At 46.0% G+C, this 14,147-nt stretch overlaps 1 protein-coding gene and 1 long non-coding RNA gene across 3 annotated transcripts in view; both read right to left on the bottom strand.

Annotated features, from left to right (window-relative positions):
- Positions 1 to 14,147, bottom strand: part of LOC308482847 — a 358,341-nt gene that overhangs the window by 62,646 nt on the left and 281,548 nt on the right. The window lies entirely within an intron of this gene.
- Positions 1 to 14,147, bottom strand: part of LRRC38 (leucine rich repeat containing 38) — a 93,164-nt gene that overhangs the window by 6,152 nt on the left and 72,865 nt on the right. The window lies entirely within an intron of this gene.

The following is a 14,147-nucleotide window of genomic DNA, read 5'->3' as shown; positions in this document are numbered from 1 at the left end:
TACCCAATCCATTTAGCATGTTTGTAAATTGGGTTTTATTTTATTTTATTTTGGTTTTTTGGTGTGTTTTTTTCCAGTTCTGTGTGAAGGCCAAATAACGAGGCGAATCAAGTTGATCTGGGAGACTTCCGTACCCCTGTGACAATACCCCCTCAATTGGATCAGTCCCCACCCAAGCCTCCTAGAATCATAGAGTTGGAAGGGACCTTGACGATCATCTAGTCCAGCCCACTGCAATGCAGGAATAGGCAGCTTTCCCATACAGGGATCAAACCTGCAACCTCGGCATAATCGGTACATCGCTCTAGCCAACTGAGCTATGCAACCTCTAAACCTCCTGCCACTCTTCCACTCTCATTCCCCCCCTGTAAAGAACAACTCTATAATTTCCTCTATATATCTATGTTTCTCTAGGCCAGTCGTGTCCAAACATTTTTCAAAGAGGGCCAGATATGATGAAGTGAAGGGCCATGGGGGCCAGCCAAAGTTGTTGAGCTTCTTTTAAGATTGAAGTTGTTGAAGTTTTTTTAGGATTTTACCCCAGGAAACAAACTGCCACAGAGGCTGGATTAAACCAATCAACAGGCCGGATTAGGCCCCCAAAACGGACTTTGTATATGCCTGCTTTAGGAGCTCATACACACTTCTGCTTCTCCCATTATTTTCCCCTGAGAAGATCTGTTGTTTACCACTGAATTGAAACAAACGCCAATCTGTTTTTTAGTTTCCAGGCACAGAAGTGGAAGTGTGGACGATTGCTTAATCCATGGGCTTTGCAAGAAGTGAGGCTGTCCAAAGTGTTGCCTGTGGAGCGCTGAACAACTCTGGATTTTTTTATTTTTAAGGAACAGCAGTAGAGGATTGTATTGTTCTTGTTAAAGCCTTCAGAGCCCATAGAATATGTTGGATCTCTGATCTTCTTCCCTGCCACCACAAGCTACATATGTCCCAGGGTTTTATTTCTTTTAAGAAGAAGCTGTGTGCTTTAAATACACTTTCAATTTATGGTTTCGGAAGTGACATTAGGCCTCATCTAGACTTCCGCATGTCCTGCCCCTTTCTCCTGGGAAAACCTGATCTTTGCTACTGAATCGGAGCAAAAGTCAATAGAGTTTTACATGGATTGGTGCCGATAAAGTGTGTGACAAGCAGAAAAGTGCTCAGACTCATGCTTTCTAGGCACAGGGGAAACGGGAGAGTGGGTGAGCCCAAGTAAGTGTGCCTAGGATCACAGACTAAAACAACCCTTGTGTTTAAAAAGACTAGGAGGCAGAGAGAGAGAGAGAGAGAGAGAGAGAGAGAGAGAGAGAGAGAGAGAGATGAGCATTTAATTAGAGATTTAACCAGAAGTGAATCATTGCAGCATATTGCAGATTAAAATGAACAGGAAGACCGGAGTTACAGCAGAGAGGAGACGGATCACTCTGAGATTAATCGTAGAACAGGAGACAGGAGGCCTGGAAAAAATCCAGTTCCCTGCGGAGAGGGCAGAAATTCACCCAGATCAGGGAGCGGCATGCAATCCCCAGGGTCAATGCTCAATCCATGTGCAAGCCTCTCCCCTTGCGAGTGAAGCGACAGATTGGGGGCAAGAGCTACTTTGCAATATGAAATTGCCCAGCTGGTGATGCTCAGCCTTATCCCAAACCCAGTGCTATCCTTCCCCTCTCTGGATTCTTCTTTAGCTTCCATTGCAACCAAAGCCAGAGAAGGATTCCTTGGACCCATCCTGCCCACTTTTCTGGCAGAGATAGGGTGGTCGTGTGCCATCTACTATATATTTTGGGAAATGGTTCTCTCTATGTTTGTCTGCCTCTAGAGATATCACCACCCAACTTGGCATGAGGATTCCCAAGGTGGGGCAGTGGTCTTTGTTGGTGTTGGTGTTTGGGCACTATTTTCAATCAAGACGGTTGGTACTGGGTCTCTCTGCCATTTTCAATGCCCATAATGGGCAGTGAATCACAACAGTATATAGCAGCTAGACTCCCAAATTGCAGTTGTGCTCCCCTGACAATGAAGGAGAGAAACCACTTGATAAGAACACTTTGCTTAGGGACCATTCAAACCCTGTTTATTATTATTATTATTATTATTATTATTATTATTATTATTACTACTACTACTACTACTATTATTATGGAGAGCCAGTGTGGTGTGGAGGTTAGAGTGTTTCGCTAGGATCTTGGAGACCAGAAGTCCAAATCTCCTCGCAGCCATGAAGCTTGGGGTCCAGTCACTGCCTCTCAGCCTAACCAACCTCACAGATGGGGAGAACCATGGATACAACCTTGAGCAAATTGGAGGAAAAGTTGGATAGAACGAAATGCATAAAATAGTTATTCCACTTGATGACTAAATAGGATGGTGAGCAGTTTGGAAAGTTTAAAAAATCAGTTACTCAAACATTAAAATATAAGCACTCACAACTGAAAGAAAATGAAAACAACACAGAGGTGTAAACAAGAGAGCCAGGATGAATCCTAATCATAGAATTGTAGAGTTGAAAGGGACCCTGGGGGTCATTTAGTCCAAACCCCAGCATTGCAGGAATCATGACTGACAGATGACCATCCAACCTCTCTGCTTGAAAACCTCCAATGAAGGAGAGTCTACCACCTTCTGAGGGAGCTGCTCCACTGCTGAATAGCTCTTACTTTCATAAAGTTCTTCCTAATGTTTGGTCCTTTCTTGCGTGTGATCGGGGGGATGCCTCTGTAAGCAGGTGTGTCTTCAGAAGCTGGTAGTATTCCCATACCAATGGGGCCTCTTGTATCTGAGAAGGGAGTGCACTCCATTGCATTGGTGCTACCAGGAGAAAAGCCTGCCTCTGTGTAACCACAAGCTAATGATCATCATTTCAAAACAAGACCAACCAGGTTCCCTTTGTCGATCCCAGAGTCCTTACCAAGCAACAGAGGGGAGGTCTGCCTTCGTTTAAGGCTTCGTATGTAAGTAAAAAGACCTTGATACAGGCTCAGTGTCTTATCAGTCAACCATTGCAAGTCTCTCAACATTGCTGTGATATGTGACTGGTACAGACCCTCCAAGGGACAATGCCAGATTTGCAGAAGCCATCCCAGTTTCTGATTTGATCCCAGAATGTCCCTCTTTTCCTTAGGATGTCCCTATTTTCATCGGAGAAATGCTGGAGGGTATGAAGTTATCCAACCCCCTAAGCCATCAGAGATATCACCTTGCCAACAAAGGTCCGTATAGTTAAAGCTATGGTTTTCCCAGTAGTGATGTATGGAAGTGAGAGCTGGACCATAAAGAAGGCTGATTGCCGAAGAACTGATGCTTTTGAATTATGGTGCTGGAGGAGACTCTTGAGAGTCCCATGGACTGCAAGAAGATCAAACCTATCCATTCTGAAGGAAATCAGCCCTGAGTGCTCACTGGAAGGACAGATCCTGAAGCTGAGGCTTCAATACTTTGGCCACCTCATGAGAAGAGAAGACTCCCTGGAAAAGACCCTGATGTTGGGAAAGATTGATGGCACAAGGAGAAGAGGACGACAGAGGACGAGATGGTTGGACAGTGTTCTCGAAGCTACCAGCATGAGTTTGACCAAACTACAGGAGGCAGTGGAAGACAGGAGTGCCTGGCGTGCTCTGGTCCATGGGGTCACAAAGAGTCGGACATGACTAAACAACAACAAAGCCATCTGAAGGCAGCCTTGTATAGCAAAGTTTGAAATATTTAATGTTTTTATATATGTTGGAAGCTGCCCAGAGTGGCTAGGGCATCCTAGTCAGATGGGCAGGGTATAAATAATAAAATTGTTGTTGTTGCTGTTAAAGAATAAAGGTAAAGGTAAAGGGACCCCTGACCATTAGGTCCAGTCGTGGCCAACTCTGGGGTTGCGGCACTCATCTCGCTTTATTGGCTGAGGGAGCCGGCATACAGCTTCCAGGTCATGTGGCCAGCATGAGTAAGCTGCTTCTGGCGTACCAGCAGTGCACGGAAACACTGTTTACCTTCCTGCTGAAGCAGTACCTATTTATCTACTTGCACTTTGATGTGCTTTCAAACTGCTAGGTTGGCAGGAGCAGGGACTGAGCAATGGGAGCTCACCCCGTTGCGGGGATTAGAACCGCCAAACTTCTGATCGGCAAGTCCTAGGCTCTGTGGTTTAACCCACAGTGCCACCCGTGTCCCCCTGCCATCCATCCCTATTTTCATCAGAGAAATGTTGGAGTAATATTAGCTGGTAATATTAGCTAGCAAAACCAAGGATTGAATGAGGGATCTTCTGCCTATAGAGCATCTCCTCTGCCACTGATCGCCTTTCCTGGTTGCGCAGAGCATCCTATGGTAGCAGGAGTGGTGTCAGACCTCATGCTCTTGCCCGATTCCAAGGACAACCAGAGGGATCAGAGGAACATAAGGCAGATGCTGCCTCAGCTTAGCCGCCTGCTTTGCTGACAGATGCTGCTGGAGTTTATTGGGGTTTCAGCTTCGCTCTTCCTATCTGCAGAAATAATCAAATTGGCACATTGCCTCCGGAGGCCCATTGCCCCTGCCATTGACGGGAAGCTAGGGAAAGAGCTTCTATTGGGTGCATTCCCAGCAGAGGAGCTGACTTGCCCCCTCTATTGAGGGGGCCCAAGTCGTGTGACTTGTTGACGTGGCGCACATGACATTGACACTCAATATTGAGGGGGCCCAGCGCTCTTCTTATGATGGGGCGTGGGGCAAATTGTCTCAGCCCCCCTAGCTGGCATGCCTGCTTCCTGACACACCTTGGGAGTAACAGAATGTGAAATAATCTGGCCTCCATTCCAAGTAGTGATGGGTGGGAGATTTGGTTCAGCTTGCACTTAAAGCCAGACTTACCTAATTCACACTTTCTGAAACAATACCGGAACCAAACCACAGCCATCCTTTGAAATTCGCACTTCTCCAAATTTTGCAATGCAATTCTCCAGTCAAGTAATGAATACACTAGGGCAGAGGCGGAGCTAGCTGCTCTGTGCACCCAGGGGTGGGACGAGCATCCCAGGGGGCGGGGCAAGCATCCCAGTGGGCGCCACCCGCGGTGAGCATCCTAGGGGATGAGACACCCATGCAGGGTGGAGCAAGCAGGCCACGGCAGGCTGCTTCCTGGGTGAGGTGGGGTGGGGTGAGCCACACCACTTTGCCAGCAGCCTTCCTCCCTTCCCTCTTCTTTTTGACAGCTCTGGGGAGGCTTCCCCCCCCCCACAGGAAGCAGCCTGGAAGCAGGGGGCAATGGCGTGCTGCCCACCTGCAACTCCCAAGCCTCCCCCGAGCTGTCAAAATGAAGGGGGAAGGCTGCCAGCAAGGCGGCTCAGCTCCGCCTCTTCCCCTGACAGCTTGGGTTAGGCTTGGGAGTCGCGGGTGGGCAATGCGCCGAATGTCACCCCCCTCAGTGAGGGCACCCAGGGCGGACTGCCCCCACCGTCTCCCCTTCCTCCACCCCTGTACTAGGGTAAAGCATGCATATAAATGCAAATGTTTGTGAAAATATAGAAGTCCTCCCCCCCCAAAAAAAACACCCCTATGGTTTTAGAGTGGCCCTCACACAACCCATATCTAGGCCCCAAACCAATTTGGGAGCCTTGCACAGTGTTTAATTAGAGCTTAATAACCATTTAAAGGTATTAAAGGTATTTTAAGCCCCTTCAACATACACTTAAAGCATGTGATTTATCCCAATGAGTGCTGGGATCAGTGGCTTCCCTCCCACAGAATTACAATTTCCAGCACCTTTAACAGACTACAGATCACAGGATTCTATGGGGTAAGTCATGTGCTTTAAATATGCATCAAATGGGCTTTAATTGAATCGTGTGGATCTTCCCTCTCTAGTTAAACATGTGGTTTGGAAGGGGCCTGTTTCTCTCTCCCCCCTTGCCCTCTCACCTTGCCATCAGACACCCACTCATGTGTGTGTGTGTGTGTGTGTGTGTGTGTGTTAAATGAATACTTTTTCAGTGCATTGGTTCAACTTAAGAAAGAAGCCCAGTTATTCCAAAATCCAGCGAGTGATTCAGCCGAGCATTTCAGAACCATTCCTGGTGGTGGAGGTCACATACTTCTTTCAATTTTTTTTTTCCAATTAGCTGCATGCATTTGGATGTCCTACCTCCTGGAATTTTGGCATCACCCCCAGTCCCAGCCTCAAATTTCAAACAGTTGCAGTTTGTATTGCAACTCTAGCAAAGGTCCTGAAAATCTAATTACAAGGAATTTTGGTACTGGCTAAGTAAAGCATCTGGGACACAAAGTTTCAGCCACTGCAGAGACACCGGGATTTGGGAGACCCTTTGAAGTGAAGCCACACTATCCTGGAGTTAATAATGTCATTTCCTGGCTGGACAGATTCACGAAACATTACATGGGACAGAATGTCACCCGCTTTCCAAATTGATGGGGGCCGGTTCTCCAAGGGCAGAAGCAAAGACTTCCTCTTTCCTTTAGAGCCAACACAAGGGCAGAAAGCTAAGGATGGAAACCGCAGGAGGGGAAAGTTTGCCACTGCTTGGCCACTGTGAGAACAGGTTGCTGGACCAGATGGGCCTGATCCGGCAGGCCCGTCTTGCATTCTTAAAGATGCTTCATTTTCCTCCTCCAAACTGCTATCAGGATTTTAGAGTTGCAAACGCACCAGGATGGTTTCTGAAGTGATTACATTGTTCTGCTTTTCTTTTCTTTTTATTTCTTTCTCCAGAGACCCCCAAAATACATTACGAAAACCTGTATTCCCCATAGATGCACAACAAGTTAGTATAAAACTTTGAAACAGGTCTTAAGAATTTGTAAACGAAACGAAGTGCCTGCAGAAACAAAGTCCAGTCTGGAGAGATTCACAAATCAATCCCTTTACTGAAGTACAGTGGTACCTCGGGTTACATACGCTTCAGGTTACAGACTCCGCTAACCCAGAAATAGTGCCTCAGGTTAAGAACTTTGCTTCAGGATGAGAACAGAAATCGTGCTCCGGCAGCGCAGCAGCAGCAGGAGGCCCCATTAGCTAAAGTGGTGCTGCAGGTTAAGAACAGTTTCAGGTTAAGTACAGACCTCTCGAAGAAATTAAGTACTTAACCCGAGGTACCACTGTATTACCTTAAAAGGGGGGGGGGGCAGTACAGCGAAAGTTGCAGTCAACTAAGTCCTACTCAAATTAAACTCATTGAATTAACAAACCATATGTCGACTTCCGGGGTGGCGCCATCGGCAATGGCAGATTCCCTCTGAACTGGAGGGACCAGCTCCATGGGAAACGGGTCTTTTCCGCTACGGCGAAGCGGGGACCCATTCAAAAATCACAGGCGGATGAAGCCTGTGACCATGGGACTCGGCGGGCACCTTTAGCGCCCCCCCACCCGCAAAGGAACCCGCTAACGGGCTCCGGAGCAAAGAAGGGGAAGTGGCGCGGTGCTGAGAGTCAACTGCGAAGCCGCACAGCCGTTGCCGGAGAGCGCTGCCTTTTTCCTGGGACAATTTGGCTTTTAAAACAACCACCCGTGAGTACTTAAGTTTTGGACAATTGGACTCTAAATAAGGATTTGCGAGCAGAAAGGAAAACTGGACTTAAAAGTTTAATTTAATTTGGCACTGAAACGGGAAGGTCTAAACAGGAAGTCAGCCTTCCGTTTCTTTATAGATAGATTAAAGCAAAGACACGGCAAACTAGAGTTCTGAAAATCGCTTCTAAAGGATTAACTTTCATCATTTAAAATTGTTGAACCCCCTTCGGAAGCAGGAGAAGAGGGGGGATTTTTTCCGGACTGTTTAAACCTGCAGAAGTGAGTGTAAAGTAAAGTAACTTTCCACCGTCTTGATCCTGGAGCGGCGTGTCAGGACTGACGTTTTTTGAAGCTCATTGACCAGAGACAAACGTTTCTGACAGATAGCTAAAGGAAGAGATACATAGTGATTCCATTGTTCCCCTTCGCATTTTAAAGGAACAAATATTGACAAAATATATGAAAAAGGAAATTTTGTTGTTAGATTTGTTTTTAAAAGAAAAGAACAAACAGAAGTTCTTCCCCTAGAGGGAGCCTGTGAAACTGTAACCAATTTTGAATCGGGGAGCTCGCAGCTGTTACAGATTACGATCGTGGGAATAGACTTCTGACCTTGCAGGACAATGTATTCAGAAGCTCTGTTGAGTGCTTTCTGTAAAACAAGTGCCCTATTGGAACAGCTACATGAGAAGACGGATTTTATGACTGATGCGATTAGAAATTTTGGACAGGCAGTGGGAAATTATATAGAGCCCACCCAGGAATCAGATCAGGAGTGTGCCCTGACAGAACAGATGAGGGAAGATGATGTTGCTGAATCTTGGGCGCCAGAGATGGAGGGAGCTGTGGCCCAGCAGGAACATGAATTCTTGGACTTGACAAATGAACTTGGAAAAAGCCAGATTTGGAAAGATAAAGTTTGGTTTGGCTTGGAAATGGGGGGTTGGATAGACCCCCCTATGCAGGGAGGTTTGGACTTTTCGAGTCTGGCAATGGGCCGTGAGATGTTTGGGGTTGTGGGGGCTCTCAATTTTGGAGGGACTTTGAAACATGTTCTTAAATACCACATGGAGCTTAGTGTGGACTATGGAAAAGGGGCTGATTTGTCGAGAAGGGTCAAAAGCATTCTCAAGCTGGAGTTCCCAAGAGTGAAAGAAGTAGGAGACAAAGGAAAATACAGCTATAAATATGAAGAAGAGCTGCGGAAGGGACATGGAAGGGACTTAAGGGCCTCGGACATAAGGTTACCAGGTTAATGCGCCAGATCGATGGGATAGAAAGGACTGACAAAACCAGGGTCCAGGAGGAACAGACGCTGGATGAAGATTGGATTGTTATTTCTTTTATTATGATTGTTTTATAAAATTGATGAATGTTAGAAAGATGTTGAAACGAAATTATTTGGCTCTAGTAAAAATGTTTAAAGAATTATGTAAGAATATTATGGTTATGAGAAATTGGTAAAAATAAGATTTAAGTTTTAAGTTTTAAGGTTTTCACAGTAAGATAAGATTAAAATAGATTAAGGTAAAGTAATGACAGAATATTATGAAATATGGAAAGGATTTGCTGCGGCAATTAACAACCAGGATACAAAAAAGGGAGGAGGAGGAGGTCAAAGAAAGAAGGTAATGACAGTTAAAGAGTTGAGAATATTGGATTTGTTTTTAAATGTTTGTGACATATTTTTGTTTTTTAATTGTGTTGTGTTATTTTTTGATCTTGATTTTTATTAATCTGTATTGTTTGATTGTGGTTTGTGTTTTCTCTGTTTTTCCTTTTTTTTTCTTCTTCTTTGTTTTCTTTTGTAACTCTAAAATTTTCAATAAATATCATTTAAAAAAATAATAATAACAAACCATATGTCAGGGCTTCTTTAGCTGTGATTCCTGTATAGCAGGTATAATGGTATGGGGTTGCTCGTGCGTAAGTTGCCGCCTCTCCTGGCTATGTTGCCTTGTTAAACCTTTCTGTCTGGACAGCCCTTCAATTCGTGGCTGCCTCAGTCGCTAGCAGAATCCGTCAGTGGGCGTTTCTTAAACCTTTTCCAACATAAAAGTTGTTTGACACCCAGTCTCCTCCTACTTTCTCTGCGCGGAAGTCTTCTGCGCAGGGAGGGCGTGGGTAGCGGAGGACCAGTGCTCTCCCCGCTGGTGTCCGGTGAAGAGTCTGGGAGCCCTCCTCGCCGATTCCCCCATCTGCCCCTCCTTATTCCTGGTGTTGCACTGAATTGCTTCCCCATCTGCTGAGCTGCCTCTCTCCCTGCTGGGCCCTTCTCCAGCATCATTGGAGAGCCTTCCCTCCACCTCTAGCTCCGATGTCAGTTCCCTGACAGCAGGGGATTTGATGAACTGCATAATTCTATGATTCTGTCTTTGTGCTTTGTGGGAGAAAGAGGAGGCAGAGAGCTGCCCTCTTTCCTCACTCCCTGACCACATGCTCAGCCATGCTTAAACCCAAGATTAAACATATGGTACTGGGGTGGGCAGGTCTCACCTCTTTCTCCCTTTCCCCAACAACATGAGCGTGCGAACAATCAGTTATGCTGTTTCCTGCTGCTCCAGAGGGGCAGGGGACCCGAACAAATGGATTCAAATTACAAGAAAGAAGATTGCGAATAATTTTCTGATAGTTAAGAGCTGTTGGATAGTGGAACAGACTACAGTGGTACCCTTGGTTCTCAAACTTAATCCATTCCGGAAGTCTGTTCCAAAACCAAAGTGTTGCAAAACCAAGGCACACTTTCCCATAGGAAGTAATGCAAAACAGATTAATCTGTTCCAGACTTTTAAAAACAATCACTAAAACAGCAATTTAACATGAATTTTACTCTCTAACGAGACCATTGATCCATAAAATGAAAGCAATAATCAATGTACTGTACTATAAAATAAATAAGACACTATTGTAGATGGTAATTCTTTTTAAAAAAAAAATTCTTACTTACACTGATGATAGTCATTGTTTGGATGGGGGGGCTTTTATCCATTTCCACAGTCACATAATCAATCAATCAGTAGGTGAACTGGGTTCCACACAGACACAAAAGCAAATCAACCGAAAAAGCCTCAAAAACAAAAGCGCCAAATACAGTGGTACCTCGGTTCTCAAACTTAATCCGTTCCAGAAGTCTGTTTGACTTCCAAAATGTTCAGAAACCAAGGCGCAGCATCTGATTGGTGCAGGGATCCCGGAAACAATAGCCGACAGCTGCATCAGACGTTTGGCTTCCGAAAAACATTCGAAAACTGGAACACCTTCTTCTAGGTTCTCGGTGTTTGAGAACCAAGGTACCACTGTACCTCAGAAGGTGATGGACTCTCTATCAATGGTTTTCAAACAGCAGATGGATTGCCATCTGCCAGGGATTCTCTAGCTGCGATTCTTGCATTGCATGGGGTTGGACTAGACGACCGTTGGCGGCCCCTTCCCACTCTACAATTCCGTGATTCTATCAATTCAGTGCTCTTATCTAGGTCAGCCCCAGAGTTTGAGGGCCACTCTAGATTGGGGGTACCCATGAACAGTCCTACCAATGGCCCCAACTGCAGGGAGCCCTGGGGGCCCGGGCATCCACAATCTTTGGTCGCTCCAATTCGCCACTGCTGCCATGTATTCCCACCACCCCTGCCACATGCCATCCCACTGCTACCCTGCTGCTGATACCCCCCCCCCTCGCTTTCCACCTCACCATGAAATAGCATATGCCTTGAGGCCTCTGAGGCCCTGCTGTGGAAGCACAGGTCCCAGAAGTGCAGGCCCAGACTAGTTTTTTTTTAAATGGCACTTGCACGCCCACACACAGCGCAATGTCATGGCATCATGTCACCCACAGTCAAGAGTCCAAGTTGGTGCCCCTGAGTCCTACAGCAACCCCTTGTTTTGCCTCAAGCACACCTTTAACTGGCCCATCCAAAATGGCTCCACAAACCAAATGGAGAGGCCTAGTGGATCTCATTAGGTCTCCTGTGCCACTGAACACTTTGCAAACAAAATAAATACTGGGGGGTGGGGATTTTTGTTTTTGTGACTATGTTATATAACTTTGTGTTTTCGTATGGTGAACCGCCCTGTGGTTCTTGGATGAAGAGCGGTATAGAAATTTAATCTAAAAATACGTGCACAAATAAAAATAAACAGCTTGCAGGTCTGTCAGCTCACTTGCACCCACAAACTCCGCATCACACATTGTGCACATCGGTGAAAAAAAGCGCAGGAAAAGCAACCTTCATTTATTTCTCTCTCTTTTTAAAAAAAAAATGTGAGGGATATATAATCCGCTTTTTGAGGAAGCCCTCTACAAAGAGGCTTTGCGACACATGTTACAAATCCCAGTCCAGCTCACTTAGAAATGCAGCCAACGGTGATGATAAAATCCAAAGCATACAAGAGCGATCGTATTTCGCTGCAATAAGCACCACAAGCAGGAAAACTTTCTTTAGCTCAAGGGCCACATTCTTTTTTGGAAACACCTCCAAGGGCCACATGCCAGTAGTGCGATTAGGCCAAAGGCCAAATTGGGTGGAGTGATGGCAACTCGCAGCCTCTTCTCTACCCTCTGTTCAGGCAAGGAAGAAGCCTGTTGAGAGTTCAAGGACGCATTCCACCCACGTAAAAATACTCAAGAAGGATGTAAAGCAGGGCCAGTGAGGAGGCAGAGCCTGGGAAGAGAGGGCAGGGCTCCAGACAGGGTGGTGCCTGGGGACAGTCCCAATGGCCAAAGAGTGAGGCCTGGAGAACAGCATTTGACACTGGAAAGTACTGAAATCTCCTTCATTGGAGGTTTTTGAACAGAAGTTGCATCACCTCCAACATTTCACTGGTGAAAAAAGGGACTATCCCCCTTCCATGAAAGTAGGGACATCCTACTCTACCCCCTCCAACATTTCTCAGGTGAAAAATAGGGATGTCCTATTACCATCCCCTCCATTTCTCAGGTAAAAATAGGACATCCTATTCCATCCCCTCCAATGAAAATAGGGACAGCTTATTCTATCCCCTCCAACATTTCTCCAGTGAAAAGAAGGATGTCCTATTCCATATCCTCCAACATTTCTTCAGTAGAAATAGGGGCATCCAAAAGTGGGAGCTTCTGGAATCAAATCAGAAACCAAGATGGCTTCTGTGATTCTGGGACTGTCGCTAGGAATCAGAACACTTGGGGGGGGGGTCCTGAAGTTGGATGGCCATCTGTCAGGGATTCTTCAGCTGTGATTCCTGCATCCAACTCCACAGTTTTATGATTCTATGACATTAGAAGAATGCACAAATAACACTCCTAAATAGGGCTGGAACAGCTGACCATATGGACCATGATAGCAGGGTCATGGTGTGGCGTCACAGAGATGGAAACAAATGACCGCCATCTTGTCCCAGGGCCTCACCAAAGCTTCTACTAGCTCTGCGTCCCACAGAACTACAGCCTTCCAAAAGGGAGTTTTGGAAGCTATGGACAGCTCAGCCAACATTGGGTGGGCGACACAGTGTTCAGCGTCCTTCAAACAAGGCCGCAAAAAAAAAAAAGTGAGGGGAGGAGATTTGCACAGCGCAAGCATGTGACTGTGCCCTCTGGGCTGAAATCATTAGATAATGTGCAACCCAGGACCAAAATAACAGAAGTGACCTATCTGTAATGCTCTCGCCACTTGTGTGTTCGTTTACAGGAGGGTTTCCTGCACCAAAAAAGCAGCGCTTCAGAAAACCTGGAGGGCACCGACTCACCTTGAACTTTAATTGGCAATAGCTAAGATTGGAAGTGCAAATTCCTGTCCTATAAAGAACAGGGTTTCTTTAGAAGAAGGAAAAGGGAGAAGGAGCATGGGCAAAGTGCACTTTCTTCACATTCCTGAATTGCCTTTCTAGTGAAACTGAAATTTGTGAGGAATGGAAAGCAGAGCAAAGCAAGCGAAAGGAAAGATAAGCATGGAACTGGTGGTGGGAAAGACCACTGATCTTTACTTCTGTGTAAGGGGCAGGAATTGTGTGTGATCTGCTCGCTGAATCTGGCTGAGCCTTCCACAAACTGCTGCCTCCACCAAAACCCCACATTGACGCCTCCTGCATTTCTGCTGAAGGCACTGGAGCCCAGGGAACTGAGGAACATGGGGATTTCAGAAGCGGCCTTATACTGTACTGAGTCAGACCTTTTCTCCATCTCGCTGGCAGCAGCTTTCCGGGGTTTCAAAAAGGGGGCTGTCTCAGCCCTACTTGGAGATGTCGAGGATGGAACCTGGGACCTTCTGAATTCAAATTGGATGCTCTACTCAGAGGAGTGGTGTTTTCCCTTAAAAATAAAGCAAGATTTCACTCTTCATTGTTCTAACTGAGGAGCTTTTTAAAAAGGAGCTGAAGAACCGCCTTTTACTGAGTCACCAAGCTAGTCTGTCTATCTCAGTAATGAACTGAAGGTCTCCAGGATCTTCAGGCTAAGGTCCCTTACCTAGCTTGTAGCCACTGGCAACCCTCTCCTCCATGAAACTTGCCTAATCCTCTTTCAAGCCATCTGCGTTGACGGCCATTGCTGCCTCCTGTGGAAGAGAGTTCTGTAGATTTATATGCTGCATGTTTTAGTATTTTAACTTCTGCATGTACTGTTAAAAAAAAGAAATCTTGGTTTTCTGCCTCTAGTCAAAGGGAGTTCTGTTGTTTATATGC

Source organism: Podarcis pityusensis, assembly GCF_964106645.2.
Source record: "Podarcis pityusensis genome assembly, chromosome: 8".
Taxonomy (NCBI): domain Eukaryota; kingdom Metazoa; phylum Chordata; class Lepidosauria; order Squamata; family Lacertidae; genus Podarcis; species Podarcis pityusensis.
Note: the sequence above shows the minus strand (reverse complement) of the source record. Positions and strands in the feature narration are given on the sequence as shown.